Source organism: Gopherus flavomarginatus, chromosome 11, assembly GCF_025201925.1.
Source record: "Gopherus flavomarginatus isolate rGopFla2 chromosome 11, rGopFla2.mat.asm, whole genome shotgun sequence".
NCBI classification, from domain to species: domain Eukaryota; kingdom Metazoa; phylum Chordata; order Testudines; family Testudinidae; genus Gopherus; species Gopherus flavomarginatus.
This window is the reverse complement of record NC_066627.1, coordinates 27,356,131-27,369,969: the sequence shown is the minus strand read 5'-3', so window position 1 is coordinate 27,369,969 and position 13,839 is coordinate 27,356,131. Positions and strand designations below refer to the sequence as shown.

The window sequence follows — 13,839 nt, the reverse complement described above, 5'->3', positions numbered from 1 at the left end:
TGATCCATTTTGTCCTTGTCCCATTTGGATTTTGACCTCCTTGTGACATGCTGCAATGAGACAGTGCAGCTGTGTATGTGCAGTGCGATAGAGTGATGAGTATTTTTGTCATACACCTAGAAACCAGCAATGCTACACAAACCAGAATAGGCAGTCTTTGATAGCTTAGCATCAACTCAAGCAAATCTGGGCAGATTTTTATGAGACCTGAAAAAGACACGCCCTTGACTCCAGAAGCATCCCTCTCCAAACACCAAGGTCCTGTTGCAAACCAGGGAGGGGTTAGAGCACTTCGAGAAAAGGATGCAATCATTTTTTATAATGGAATGCACCAGGCAACCTAAATATAGAGGTGGCTATTGTTTATCTCTGAATGGCCATAGTATAGTCTGTGTGTGTGCGTGTGCGTGTGCTCAGTTCTGTGGCATTACTAAGAGAGCTGGGTGGCATTTTTCATAAAGAAATTTGTTTGGTGAAAAATGCAGATTTGGAGACACAAAACGCTTTGTGAATTTGGGTTGGTTTTACCAAATTGTTCAGCTAAAAAAAAACAACAACCCTAAAAAGAATTTTAAATATGAAACATTTCAATGTTGTCAGTTTCAAAATTTTCTTAACTTAATTTTTTTAAAAATCAACATTTAAAAATGGCCAAAATCTAAATAAAAGTATGAAACATTCTGTTGGGCCCAAAATGAAATTCTCTTGGACTTTTTAATTTGCTGAAAAATTTGAAAAAAAACCTGTTCTATCCAAATTTTTGATTCTTCAGGACTGCCAGTGAACCAAAAAATCTTTTTTTTTCACAGCTCTGACTAATTCTTTTGCTGCTAGCTCCTCCACTCCACTATCCCTGCTGTATTTCTATCCTCTGTTAACAGACCATCGAAACCGACTTGTTTCTGGCATGCAGAAAATGATACCCTGAGCAGCACAGCAGGTCCCTTCTCTGCCTGGACATGCTGGAGGGCAGGCTGAGCGGCAATCGTGCCTTTATTTTCATTCTCTCACCTATCAGGGTGGACAGAAGGAGCTGTATGGATGCAGAAGAGGCAGGAGGACAGAGAAAGCCCTGCTTTCCGGAAGCCAAAAGGAGCAGGACTGGCTGGTACCAAGGCCTGGTGCCAGGAGCTCTCTTGCCTTTGACTGAGATGAAATGCATTCTGCATCTGTGGCAGAAAGTTGCCTTTTGAAGAGGCCCCTGCCATCAGATTCTGTTCCTGTCGCCATAATGCCTTGAGGCCCCAATCTCCATTTCTGACAAATAACCTGCTGAAGGTTCAGTTTCCAAAGAAAAGCCATTTGGAGATGATAGGCAGCTAGAGAGGGTTTTTCCAATTCTGAGGTAGCATTTGTCCCCTAAGGCTCAGCAAAAGGATCCAGCCACCTCTGACAGACTAGGGAGAAAATTGCCCATTCTGGGAGAGTGTTTTCAGTGCATGGACAGCACTGCATGTGTGTGTTGATTACTTTTTCTTGCTTGATTATTTCCCCTTAGGACTGAGCAAAAGCCAAATGGTCAATTCGGTATTCATGGCTCTGAGGGCAGCTGTGCTTTTGCTGAATCCAGACTGAAACTGCTACAGGAAGGAAAATATCTGTAGATTTCCATTATTCTTAGAGATTGGAGCCTTTGTTAGGAAAATCAGGCTTTCAGTTTGAGAAATGCTGGCCTAAAGCAATAAAACTAATAAACATGTCTGTAATGGCTTCCAGCCCAGGATCTCAAAGCAACATCAATTAATGTAAACTCATACCCCAGCTCTCAGGTTGGTAAGCATCATTATGTTGGTTTTACAGGTAGGAAAATTGTGGTACGGAGAGGATAAGGCTTCAATGTTTCAGACCCGCTGACGAATGTTGCGCATCTCTATCTGGATTGCCCCCCGTAGCACCTGAGTGTTTCTTGGTCAGGCATCCAAAAATGGTGGTACCCCAAACTAACGGACACTTTTGCAAATGTAGGACTAAGTGACTTACCCAAGATCAAAGACAACGAGGAATCCTTGTGGCACCTTAAAGACTAACAAATTTATTTGGGCATAAGCTTTTGTGGGCGAAAAGACACTTCATCAGATGCATGGAGTGAAAAATACAGTAAGCAGTATATGTATTACAGCACATGAAAAGATGGGCGTTGCCTTACCAAATGAGGGGTCAGTGCTCACGAGGCCAATTCAGTTAAGGTGGAAGTGGCCTATTCTCCTTGCCAAAATTCAGGCTGGGAAGCTTCAGGACACGTTATATATATTGCTTACTGTATTTTTCACTCCATGCATCTGATGAAGTGGGTTTTAGCCCACAAAAGCTTATGCCCAAATAAATTTGTTAGTCTCTAAGGTGCCACGAGGACTCCTCCTTGTTTTTGCTGATACAAACTAACACGGCCGCTACTCTGAAACCAAGATCAAAGAGTGAGTCTGTGGCAGAACTAGGAATTAGTACCAAGATCTCCTGACTCCCAGACCTGTGTGTTAACCATAAGCTGCCTGACTGTTCTACTCTGAAACCTACTGTTCTCCGCACATACTCATATGCTCTCCCACAACTGAAAAGCATCACTTGTGGGGTGTAGGGTTTGGCCTATGTGGAATGAGCCAGTGGTCTTAATCCCTTTCTGAGCTAGAGCGATGTCCATGGTCAAGTAAAGCCACCATCGCTAATGGGTAACAAGAGTGAGGCCAACTGAGGCTCCACTGCTGGAGCACTTGGGGAACTGCCCTTCCCGGAAAATAAATTCAAAACAAAATAAAGGGACTCTTCGCTCCAGTGCTGGGCCCCCCACATAGCTGCAGATGCAAGGGATTGGCCCTTCCAGGCAAAGGAGCCGTATTGTGGCAGCCACTCCAGAGCACCATGGAGAGCTCAGTCCAGGAGGACTTCACCGACGAGCCCAGCAATAGTACTGAGGCCTGGTCTACACCTTAAACTTAGGCTGACCCAGCTACATTGCTCGGGGCTGTGAAACATTCCCACTCCTGAGAGACGTACTTAAACCAACTCAAGCCCTAGTGTAAACACCACTAGGTCGGCCTAGCCACCGCCTCTTGAGGGGATGGATTTACTACAGCGACGGAAAATCCCCTTCCGTCGCTGCTGCAAGCATCTATGCTACCCTTAAAACATTGCCACAGATAGGCAACTGAGGGCCAGGTTCCTCCAGGTCGGTAGTTGGGCATGGGAACTGAGCAGTGCATGGAGGAAGCTCATGTGTGGTATGAAGAAGGTGGAGAGGATTGTGTTGTAGTTAAGGGAGGTGATGGGATGACAAAAGCTTGGGGTAGGGCAGCCTGATGTAGTGCCAAGGTTGCTTGGGGATGTGGGTTCAATTCCTGGTTCAGTCACAGATCACTTGTGTGATTGAGGGCAAGTCCCTCTCTGGTAAAATTGGGTTGATAAGTGGGTTGGTGGCTTGCAGTCTGTAGAGTGCTTTGAGATCTTCAGAGGGAAGGTGCTAGAAAAGCACCAAATATTCTCTCCCTTTCTTATCAGAAGGGCTGCCAGTCTGCGGGGCCAGCACCACGGCACCTTTCCCCGACACTGACTTCACTTCCCATTGTTAAAACCCTACAGACAACATGGAACGATAATTGCTCTTGGCATGGAATTTTTCATGCCAGAGCTCACCTCTGAGTGGTGATTTTCCTTTGCAGCCGAGGAGCTATACACCTCTAAAAATAAAGGAGAGTAGCGGGAACATTGACACAGCCTAAACTCTAGCAGGGTCTGGCTGTTGCCTGCCTCTTTATGTAATCTGCAGCTTCTTGCTAATAACTTATTGAGTGCTTCAGCTGTTCGGGTGTGTTTATTTGGTGTGTGATTCAAGCAGCCAGTGGCCAGATAATGCAATGTTCAGTGGCAGCTTGGGCCCAGCTCTGCTCCCTGTCCTAATTTCCTGGTGTAAAATTCCGGAGTCCTCTTGCAGATCCAGGTCTGGTTTTGGGGGCAGCCCTCTTCCTTTTTTTTTTTTTTTTTTTTTAGCATCTCCCCCCGCCCCCTTCTCTGCACTGTGCTCTCAAGGGGCTCTCAGCACTGCTGCAGCATCACTAACAACCTCAATACAGGGAAAGCGAGGCGGAAGGGGGGGGGGAGAAAAGCTGAATGAATGGGCATCACATCAGTGCTCGTCATAGGGAGAACGGAGACTGCTGCATAAGGGGGAAAGAGAGGAGGATTCTTTCCAAAAGGGAAGAGGACAAAAAAAAAATAAAAATAAAAAAGGAGAAGCCTGCCACAGCCGTTATCCTGGGCTCCAGCCAAAGCTTTCTGTGGACAAGTGCTACCTGGGCAAGGAATAGCTCCTTTGTGAGCCGCTGCTACTGTCCCCTCCACGGAGAGCCAGGTGAGAGCAGAGCTGCCTGTATTTTTCATTCCTAGCAAGGGGCATGCTGGTGGGGGGTGATGTGATGGAGAAGGCGTGCAGGGCCTGGAGACTAAGGGGCTTGTCTCCACCGGAGGGGGGGTGTTGCTTGGGGTAACGAAGCATGTAATAGAGAGAGGTCACTGCTATTAACATCTCCCTTTGGAGGAGGCTGAGGGGGTGGGTGGGAAGGGCGAGCACCCCCCACGCCCCTTCATACGGGATTGCAGGTGGAGATGATTCATAGGCTATTTGCGGGCTGTTTGCTTGGATTGGGATCTAGCCTCGGCCAGTTTTTAGAGCTCTCTAGGGAACTAATCAACTCCTAAGTCCTTGAAATGTACCTGCCTGCTCCCCTGGAGTGTCTTGCATTTGCCAAATTGTGTGTGTGTTGCGGAGGGGGGAGGAAGTTGTCATCAAAATGGCATGATCCCTGCACAGCTTTGGTGGTGGGATGATGAGGATTTATTATGCGTCTTTTGCACTGTACAGTCTGTTGGGTTTTATCTTGGCTCAGGTTCAAGCCCATTGACTTAACCCCAGTCCCTGAAAGCAGGTAGCTGTGTCCACAGGCTGGGAGTCATTAGTTCTGCTGATGGAAGGAGATAGATGCTGAATAGCCAAGGCTATATTCCTGCATATACTCCTGCTGCATAGCTAAGGCTATTTTGCGTAAAGTCATAGCAGGGGCTTTGATTTCTCAATGTGGATGCAATCAGAGTAGGTAATTGCAGATAGAGAAATGTGCGGTGTAGCGGGAGAAACCCTAGGGTATTTGCCACATGGCAGGAAAGCCTCATGTACTGTGCCTTCTCCCTGTTCCTCCACACTAAGCCCGCAAGAAGGCGTGAGAACTGCCCTCCATCCTGCTTCACAGGTCTGAGATATTTAGGCCTTCTAATGCAGGATAGTAGCATGCGTGATCAACAACTGAACGTGTATATGTTTACGTGAGAGCAACTGAACGTGTGTGTGCGCGCACGCGTGCAAATGTGATGGAGTGACTGAGCGTGTGTGAAGCGCGTGTGTGATGAGCAACTGAATGCATAAAGTGTGTGTGTGCATGCGTGCAAAGGCAATGAGCAGTTGAGTGTGTGCGCAGGAGTATGCCTGTGTCTGCCCACTCCAGATTTCAGGTGCTCTGCTGGCACTGAACCCCCCTCCAGAATGAATCGTGGAGCCGGGGGATGAACTGGGAGAGAAGGAGGTGTTTGCAGTGAGCTCATGCTCCCATGCTTGTGGGGGCTTGGCCGGGGGTAACCTTGGAGCGATATGACAAGCACGCAGCCCTTCACGGGACTCCCAGCGCGTGCTGGAGTAGGAGGGGAGAGGTGGGGATGGAAAACCTGAAGGAGTGAGACTTAAAGTCTCAAAGGAAACCTGTTCTCTTGAACTGTTTTGAGAGAGGTGGATGGCGAGCTCCGAGCTAGGCAAAGGTGCAGGGGAATGATAGAAGTACAGAGCTGATATTGCCTGGCCTTGCTTGCTTGCATGCTTTCTCCTCCCAAGTTGCTTGGTTTGCAGGCTGAGTGGAGCTCAGGTTCTCTGTACTGCAGCATGCCGTGAGCTCACCATGTGTGCTAGCAGCAGGAGCCCAGCTATTGTGTGAAAGCAACTGACAGAGGCAGCAAAAGAGAACAAACTATTTCCTGTCCGCTTCCTTTTCCTGTTTGTTTGATTCTCTTGTATTGTGGTTGGGCTGGATAGCAAACACACGTGCCGTGCCATAAAGGTGCCAGCAGGCTGTGCTGTGGGCAAAGTGCTCTCGTGGCCGGGGGAGGTGGGCGGCAAGGTTTGAAGGTGGTCTGAGACGGTCACAATTCCTAGCAGAGGAGGGTATTGGAATCTAAACCTAAGATGGGTAATGTCTAACCATGGAGTTAGTGTTGGTCGGTATAGACCCAGGATTGCTGTGTGGCCTGTTTGGTGCCCTGCATCCCAACCTCTTTGGGCTCTGTGAAGCTGGCAGAAGAGACCAGGAACTGCAGGGAAGTAAAGTGGATGGACTTTCTGGAAGCAAAGCTCAGCGGGCATCCCTCACCCTGGAGGGAAGGCAGGAGAAAGGGAATTCTCTCAGTGTAAGAACATGAGCTCCTAACAGAGCCCGAGGCTGCCATCCAAATGTGGATTTGGGACCAGTTTGGTTCTAAGGGTTTGGGGTTGTGAAATTGTTGTTTATATTTCAGCGGCACATAGAAACCCCCCGCCAAGCCCCAGGCCTCATTGTGCTAGGTGCAGTGCAGACACAGCAGGAGAAACAGCCATTGCTCCTAAGAGTTTGCCATCTGAATCACAAGACAAACAAAGGCTGGGAGAAAGGAGGTACCTCGCTGCCATTTTGTAATTGGGAAACTCAGGCACCAAGACGTGCCCAGAGTCATGCAGAGAGCATGTGACGGAGCCAGAAATTGAACCCAGAGCTCTTGAGTTCCAGTCCAGTCCCGTACCCACCATTCTAAATGGTGACCCAAGTGAAAATGGGGGATTTCACTTCTCACCCCATGGAAGCAAATGGCAAAAAAAAAAAAGGGAGCATGCTGGGGAAGCAACAGGATCAAGTAACCTCAGAATAGTGGTTTAATAATCGCAAATCCTTGTGAAACTGCCTCTCCTGCCATGAAACATGACAACAGCAGAACTAACATACAAGCATCCCTCTGGGAGGAAATATGCCAGCTGATCATATAGTCCTGCTGCTCTGAAAGGCCCCTGGGTTAGTTTTTTTTCTAGTGCTGGCAGGGAAATGGACTGGGTGATGAAAGAGGTCTTTTCCACATCCAGGGCCAGAAACTCAGCTGGTGTAAATCAGAATACTTCCACTGACTTCAGTGGAGTTATGTTGATTTATGCCAGTAGAAGATCTGTCCCTTAACTCCCATGGATGTTTTTGTACACAATGTACCAGACATAGCCATGAAATGGAGACTTTGAAGTGCTTAAGGAATTAACTAGTTCAGGGTGAAATTCATGCCTGTGCCACAGAGCTAACGTGAGATTTATGTCTCCCTGAATTCCTACAGACTGGTGCTGGCCCCTGTGCACAGGGGTGAATTTCATCCTGGGAGACTAAATTTCCTGTGCACCAAAAAATTCAAACCAAACAAACATTAGGAGCAATGTGATAGGCTGATTTGATACCTGAGTGCATTCTGAGCGATGTTTTCTCATATTAACCCATCGTGCATCTTTGCATATGTGCAAATAACAGCACAGGGGGGTTGGAAATGAGCACGAGGGGCCCACACGAATGTGTCTGCAATTGGCTTCTGATGTGTGTACTGATTTGATATCGCGGCCTTCCAAGATAAATAGGCAACATTGGGGACCCGGCTGCATGTGGCATTCTGCTTTCCCGATGTGCACGGAACTTCCATCGGCATGGGCATGAGGAGAGCAGGATCCTGAAATGAAAGTGCCTGCGAGGAATGTTTTCATCACAATTTGCCTTTTCAGATGTGCGTGTGCAGAGTTTAGCTGCACAGGGCTGACATGGGCAGCATCAGCCTGTGCTTAGTGGTGTCAGCCACCTGTTCTCCACGCGCTCATGCTGACTTCCTATTTGCTTTTTGGGTGCTATTCAATGTGTTGACTTTGATCTATGAATTCTGCATGGTTTCTGTTCTAACTGCCTTGAAGACTAGCTCTGTCCCCAGACACCATTACTGCCGCTGTAGCCAGTGGAAGTGATTTGGTTAACTGCCCCATAGTGAAATATCGAGGGGCTCAGAGGAGGGTGTTTTTAATAGATAGCCCTTAACTTAGGGTTTTCTCCCCTTGATGGCCTGTTGATCTTCTCAGCATGGTGTAAAGTGCATTTATTCACTCAGGGCAAGACCGTGTAGCTGGCCCTATTCATTGTGAGTAAAGGTGTCACGGTCTGACCCTCAGGCTTTTGCCAGAAGAAGCCGGGGTGAGCAAAGGGAGCTATTTGGAGTAGGGATCACATGATCAACTGGAGCATTAATGCAAATAAAGATGTAACTACTCTGAATATTGCTGTTTGTGCTGGAGCTCTGAGGAGTCCAGGTAAACTTTAAATATGAGCCCCATTTCGAGGTGCTGTGTGCTCATGGAAGTGAGTAACACAGAATGTAAAGCCTTGTTTAGAAAAATTCTTGGTTTGTACGTTTTCAAATGGCTCCTGTCACATAGTCCTGTTCAGCTGATTGATCCTAGGAATCCATTGGCTGCTGCAGCCAAACTGTGACATTTTGCAGCGTGTTTATTTGCATTTCGTGCTTTGTAAATGCTTCCCACTGTCTTATTTTGAAGCTCAGCTGGATGCCTCCATGGATACAATCTCTGGTTACTAGACTGAGAGAATGTTAGCAAAACCTAATGAACTCCATGTGTGGTTTTGTGTTATAGTTTGCATCCAGAAGAAAACAAACATAGGGCCCATATCTGAACTCTGACTCATCCAGGTGTTACTCAAGGTTTGTCTATGCTTTTAAAACCCAACAACGGCCTCTGTAGCACTTCTGTGTAGCACTACCTACGCTGACGAGAAGGATTCTCCCATTGGCGTAGGTAATCCAGCTCCCGAAAAGGCGGTAGCTAAGTTGATGGAAGAATTCTTCTGTCAAGCTAGTGCTATCTACACTGGGACTTAGTTGGCTAAATTGCACTGCTCAGGAGTGTGTATTTTTCACACCTCTTAGTGATGTGGTTAAACTGACCTAATTTTCTAGTGTAGACAAAGCTTTAGGGAAAGCTCCCAGTGAACCAGACCCTGAGGCTTGGACTCTGTTTTTACTCAGACAAGCTTCCATTGAGCTCTCACTGACTTCATTGGGAGTTGGCTTAAGCATGGAACGTAGACTGATAGCCCATTTGTTTCAATGGGAGTTTTCCCTGAGTAAGGGCTATAGGGCCAGGCTCACAGTGACTCCCTAGGAAACTTCCCGGTTGCTGAGAGAATAAATTACAGCTTCCAGAATTATTACAGAAGAAGTCTGGCTCCTCTAGGTCTGACTCTCTGTGTGAGCTTGCAGAGAGCTCCAAAATAGCCTCTGGCCATACATTTATCTAGGTATGTCCCAGGTGAGGCGCTACATGGAATTTATCCTGTATCTCCTGGGTTAGCAAGATGCCTCTGTATATAGAGTATGGCTTTCTGATCCTTCAAAGAGTCCATCCTCATCTTCCATAAACCTTGATGCCATGCATCTCAACTGTCCCACATTTTGAGGGGCACCATTTATCTTGGTCCCAAAGCTATGAGAGTGATCATTCATTCTATGTGAATCCGATGTTCCACTCACACCTACCATTGCAAATTAGTGGTATTAGAATAAAGACTCTTGAAACAGAGCTTATGGAAAGAGTTATCCCCCTACAGGAAGTTTTCTGCTGTAATATACTTGTGTTTTGTTCATGATGGATCTTTGTCATACAGCGCAACCCAAATGTGGGCCTTGGCAGGGACACTTGGAGCTTTGTAGCTGCTGAAACATGTTAGCAGAAGCTTTTCTGCTTTTTATTTATACACTAAGGGCAGGATTATCAAAAGCACTGGGCATTGGTTTAACTCTGCTCACATTGAAATCAAGGGGAAAATGCCCCGTGAGAGCCGGGCTAGGCCAGCACTGAGTGCTTTTGAAAATTCCATCTGTAGAGTGTACAGTAAAAATAAAAAATGCGTTGGCCATTACTCTCAACGAGTCTTGGCAAGGTGAGTGCTACTCACACCATCTCCCTGGAGAGATGACAATGGATGACAGTAATGGTGGCTCCGACCATTCTCCCCTCTATTTACAAAGCGCAGAGATGGCAGCTGGTACGTGCACAGGCAGATCTGCCCCATGGCTTGTAACATTCTGCATGAGCCCCTGTTCACCTGTTTATTTGTATTTACCCTCACAGACACGCAGGGGCTAGGGGTAACGTGTTTGAGAAATGCTCCCTCTCCATCTCCCAAGCCTCACTGTATTTGTCTCCAGCAGAAGCTCATGTTTGTAAGTACATTTGGTAAAGGAGTATGCGCTGGAGCCTGTCTGGTTCACCACATTCAATATTCTTCCTTTGACAGTGGCCAAACAATAGCTGATGTGTCAGAGGAAAGAAGCCTCCCCTCCATCACAGCATTGCACATGGCCATTGTGCCATGCCAAATGAGTGAGAAGAGTTTCCTCCTGACCTCTGCAGGGGACTTTCTGCTCCCAGCATAAGCTGGGTGAGTGTGGGGAAGTGGATAATGAGCATAAGGCTGTTTTCTGATGTCTTGAGCTCCATGGTTCTGGAGGCAGTGGGCCTAACACTTTGGTGTTACCCCGGTGTAAATCTGCACAGGTGTCACTGCAGTTGGATTTATTCCAGTGTAACTGAAAGCAGAATGTTTCCCTGTGACTTCCTGGGTCTTCTAAGATGCCTTTGAATAAGGAGCATTTATAGGAAAGAATCCATCCTCCCAGCCTGTGACCCTCTTGGCCTTGATTCCCCCTGCCCACTTTCCTGCCCTGGAAGTGGCCTACCTGTGAAAATCACTAGGAGAACTCTGCTGTGCTTGATTTAGTATCCAGGTCACATCCTTGCTTTTCTTCCGGTGAAGGAGCCGTACCGTGAGCTCCAAAGCCATTACATGCTTCTCTCCTCTTGTGATAACACTGTCCTGACTTTTATGTAGTGCTTTTGAAAGCAATGAATTATATCCCACGAGGGTACGGTGAGCTGAGGGACATGTACAAATTACATACCTCCATGCTCTGTGGAGAAGGACAGGCTGTTACAAGAGCTGTGACTGCGAGCAACATCCACATGGCCCCATCAACTTGGGCAGGGACACAGATTAGACACAGAGCAGCAGGGACACTATCAGCCAATAGCACCCTTGTTGGCCCCTTCATCACCCATCTGAATGGGGAAGTTGGCTCCTTATTGAATGCATTTGGAGGGTCCCAGCAGTTGATGGCATGTGTAGCTATTGCATCATTGTTCCCCTCCCTGACCTCATGTGTTCAGCATGGGCTAGCGCCTCCTTTCCATTTTTCCCTTGGAGGTAGTATTCTTCCAGGCTCCCATCCACTCTGAGGGAAGGACTCAGGACTGCAGCAGAACAGAGAAAGGGGAGCTCTCGCTGCTCAATGGGCTCCCACCTCCTAACCCTGCTCTCTGTGCCGGGAGGTGAGGGTGATTTGGAGGGTCAGTTCAGGTTGGATAAGCAGCATCAGGACACTTAACCTGCTGCTTGTTCTGGACATTCAAACTGATCTGAAAAATCTTGCGAGTTGTTTCTCAGGAGTTTCCTAGTATCACTGGGTTATTGTAACCAAGCCGACTAGCCCATCCCTACTTGGGAATATTCATACGCCAACCAGGAAACCTGGCAGCTCTGGAACTTGGAATGAGAACCCTCTGCTCTTCCCAGGGAAGTCTTGCTTTGCACTAAGTCAGTCTCTAGGATGGGTGTATCTTCCCCTCTGTACTGGCAACACTAATGAGGGTGTTTGCATAGCCAGGCCAGCACCACTGCCACCTAGGAAATACCCCAACTAGCTTGTAATGGTTCCCACCATCTCTTCTCCACTCTCACTCCTACCACAGTAAAGTCCTGCCCCTCCCTCCTCCTGCCCTCCGCCAGTTACACAGCCCTTGGCTTCGGCTCTTGTTTGATTCCCTTGTTTCACTCTCAGCCAGAGCTGAAAACAGTCAGGTGACTGCTCACAGAAAGGTTGTCTCATCCTGAAACAGCCTTTCTGCAGTTCATACTCATGAGATCTCCTGACCAATGGGAGAGACCCAGGACACCCCGATAGTTTGTGCTGACCCTGAGCTTTGGGGAAGTGTCCACATTTCTGGTTCCTTATCTAAACCCCATGGAGACTACCAGCGCTGCAGAACCTGTGCTTGGCAAGCCTAGCTCCTGCCATCTTTCTCAGCAAAGCAGCACCCCAGGAGATATTTATAGGTTCACTAATGTTATTCCACTGCCAAGCTATTACTGAAATAGGCTCTGAGTGTGTCATAGGAGAGAGAATTTTAATGGCACAGTTTCTTTACCATGGGGAATGGAATTGACACTTCCTTGCTAACGAGTTCCCTAATCCAACTAATCTTTCCCATTAGAAAGGCTTGGAGGGAAAGGATAGTCCCGTGGTTAGGGTGCTAGCTTGGGATGTGGAAGAGCCTGGTCTGCCACATTCCCTGGGTGACCTTGGGCCATTCACTGTGCATCTCCACTGCAATCTCGGGTAGGCTGCGGTGCCCAGTTTGGCCATGAAGCTTTCTCCCTTGAGCATGAACTAGCAATGTGGGTATGTACCCAGGGCAGGCTTGCACAGTCTCTCCCCCTGCGTCTTCTCTGCTATTTTTAGTTGTGCTAGCTAGATTAAAGCTAGTCTCCCCCTCTGATTGCAGTGCAGACACACCCCGAGTCTCTCCGTGACAGCTCTCCATGGGGATAATAGCATTGCCCTACCTCACTGGATAAATAGGATAAAGAGTGAGGTGCACAGATAATGTGGTGATGGGGGCCATATAAGTTCCTAAGAGAGTTTTTCAGGGACTAAGCTGGGCACAGCAACCTATGGAAACATCCACACTGCGTTGCAACTGGATTTCTAACTGCTATTTGGATTGACACCCTTGCTCCTAACTGTCCGGTCCCTTCCCTTTGTGGAGTGATATGCTTATTCAACCAGCTGTGCTGTGGTGGAGTGACTGGGAGGGCCTTGACACCTTCCACGGTTATCCCAGAGTCATAGCTGCTCTTGCACAAACTGTTTGCTAGTGGTTTGATCAGGAATCGGCGGTATCACTCCTGGTGCAGTTGCTGACTAGTTATGAGACTTTGGTCAAGTGACTGCAACTTGCTGGGCCTCAGTTTCCTAGTCTGTAAAATGGGGATATTGATGCACCTTTCTGGAGTGACTTGAGTAGAAGTGGTTGGGAAATTTTCACTGAGACATTTTTCCGTCAGAAAATGCTGCTTCATTAAGACTGAAGCTGTGCATGGGAAAGGGTTGGTGCAACAAATTGCTCATTCCAAAAAACGGCTGCAACAGTATCAGCGCTTCTTTCTCAGTGTCCCCTTTTTAATATTTTTGAAAAAAAATCTTGTTTTCTTTATTCAAAATGACTTTTTGTTCCAAAATTTAAGCTAATTGTGGTACCCAAAAACCCAAGGGTTGAAATCAAAATGGGACATTTTGATTGACTGCAGCTGGATTTTTTTTCTGATTGACTCTGTGTGAACGTTTTTGGGATTTCAGCTCTTTGTCCAGATTTGGAATGGTAAAATTTTCTAAATCTCAAAAAATTTCCCAGGACAGGAAAATCATTTCCTACCTGGTTCTAGTTTTGAGGCCTATTGTTTGTGCAGCATTTGGAGCTCCCTGGAAGGAAAGGTGCATCGTGGTTGTACAAAGGCAGGCCTGGCTTTGCTGGTATTAGCCCCCACATGGTACTAGTACCCAGCCTCAAGGTATTTACATTGTCATGGCTCATGGCTCTTTGCAGCTACAGTTGCCTTCACCTCTGGT

General features: G+C 47.4%; 1 protein-coding gene across 3 annotated transcripts in view; it reads left to right on the top strand.

Annotated features, from left to right (window-relative positions):
- The first annotated feature begins 4,098 nt into the window (after positions 1–4,098).
- Positions 4,099–13,839, top strand: part of DLGAP4 (DLG associated protein 4) — a 341,768-nt gene continuing 332,027 nt past the window's right edge. For 2 of the 3 annotated variants that reach the window (XM_050917280.1, XM_050917281.1), the window contains exon 1: positions 4,099–4,342. The gene's annotated coding sequence lies outside the window, so the exon portion shown is untranslated. The remainder of the gene's footprint in view (positions 4,343–13,839) is intronic. The other variant, XM_050917283.1, reaches the window with a different exon arrangement.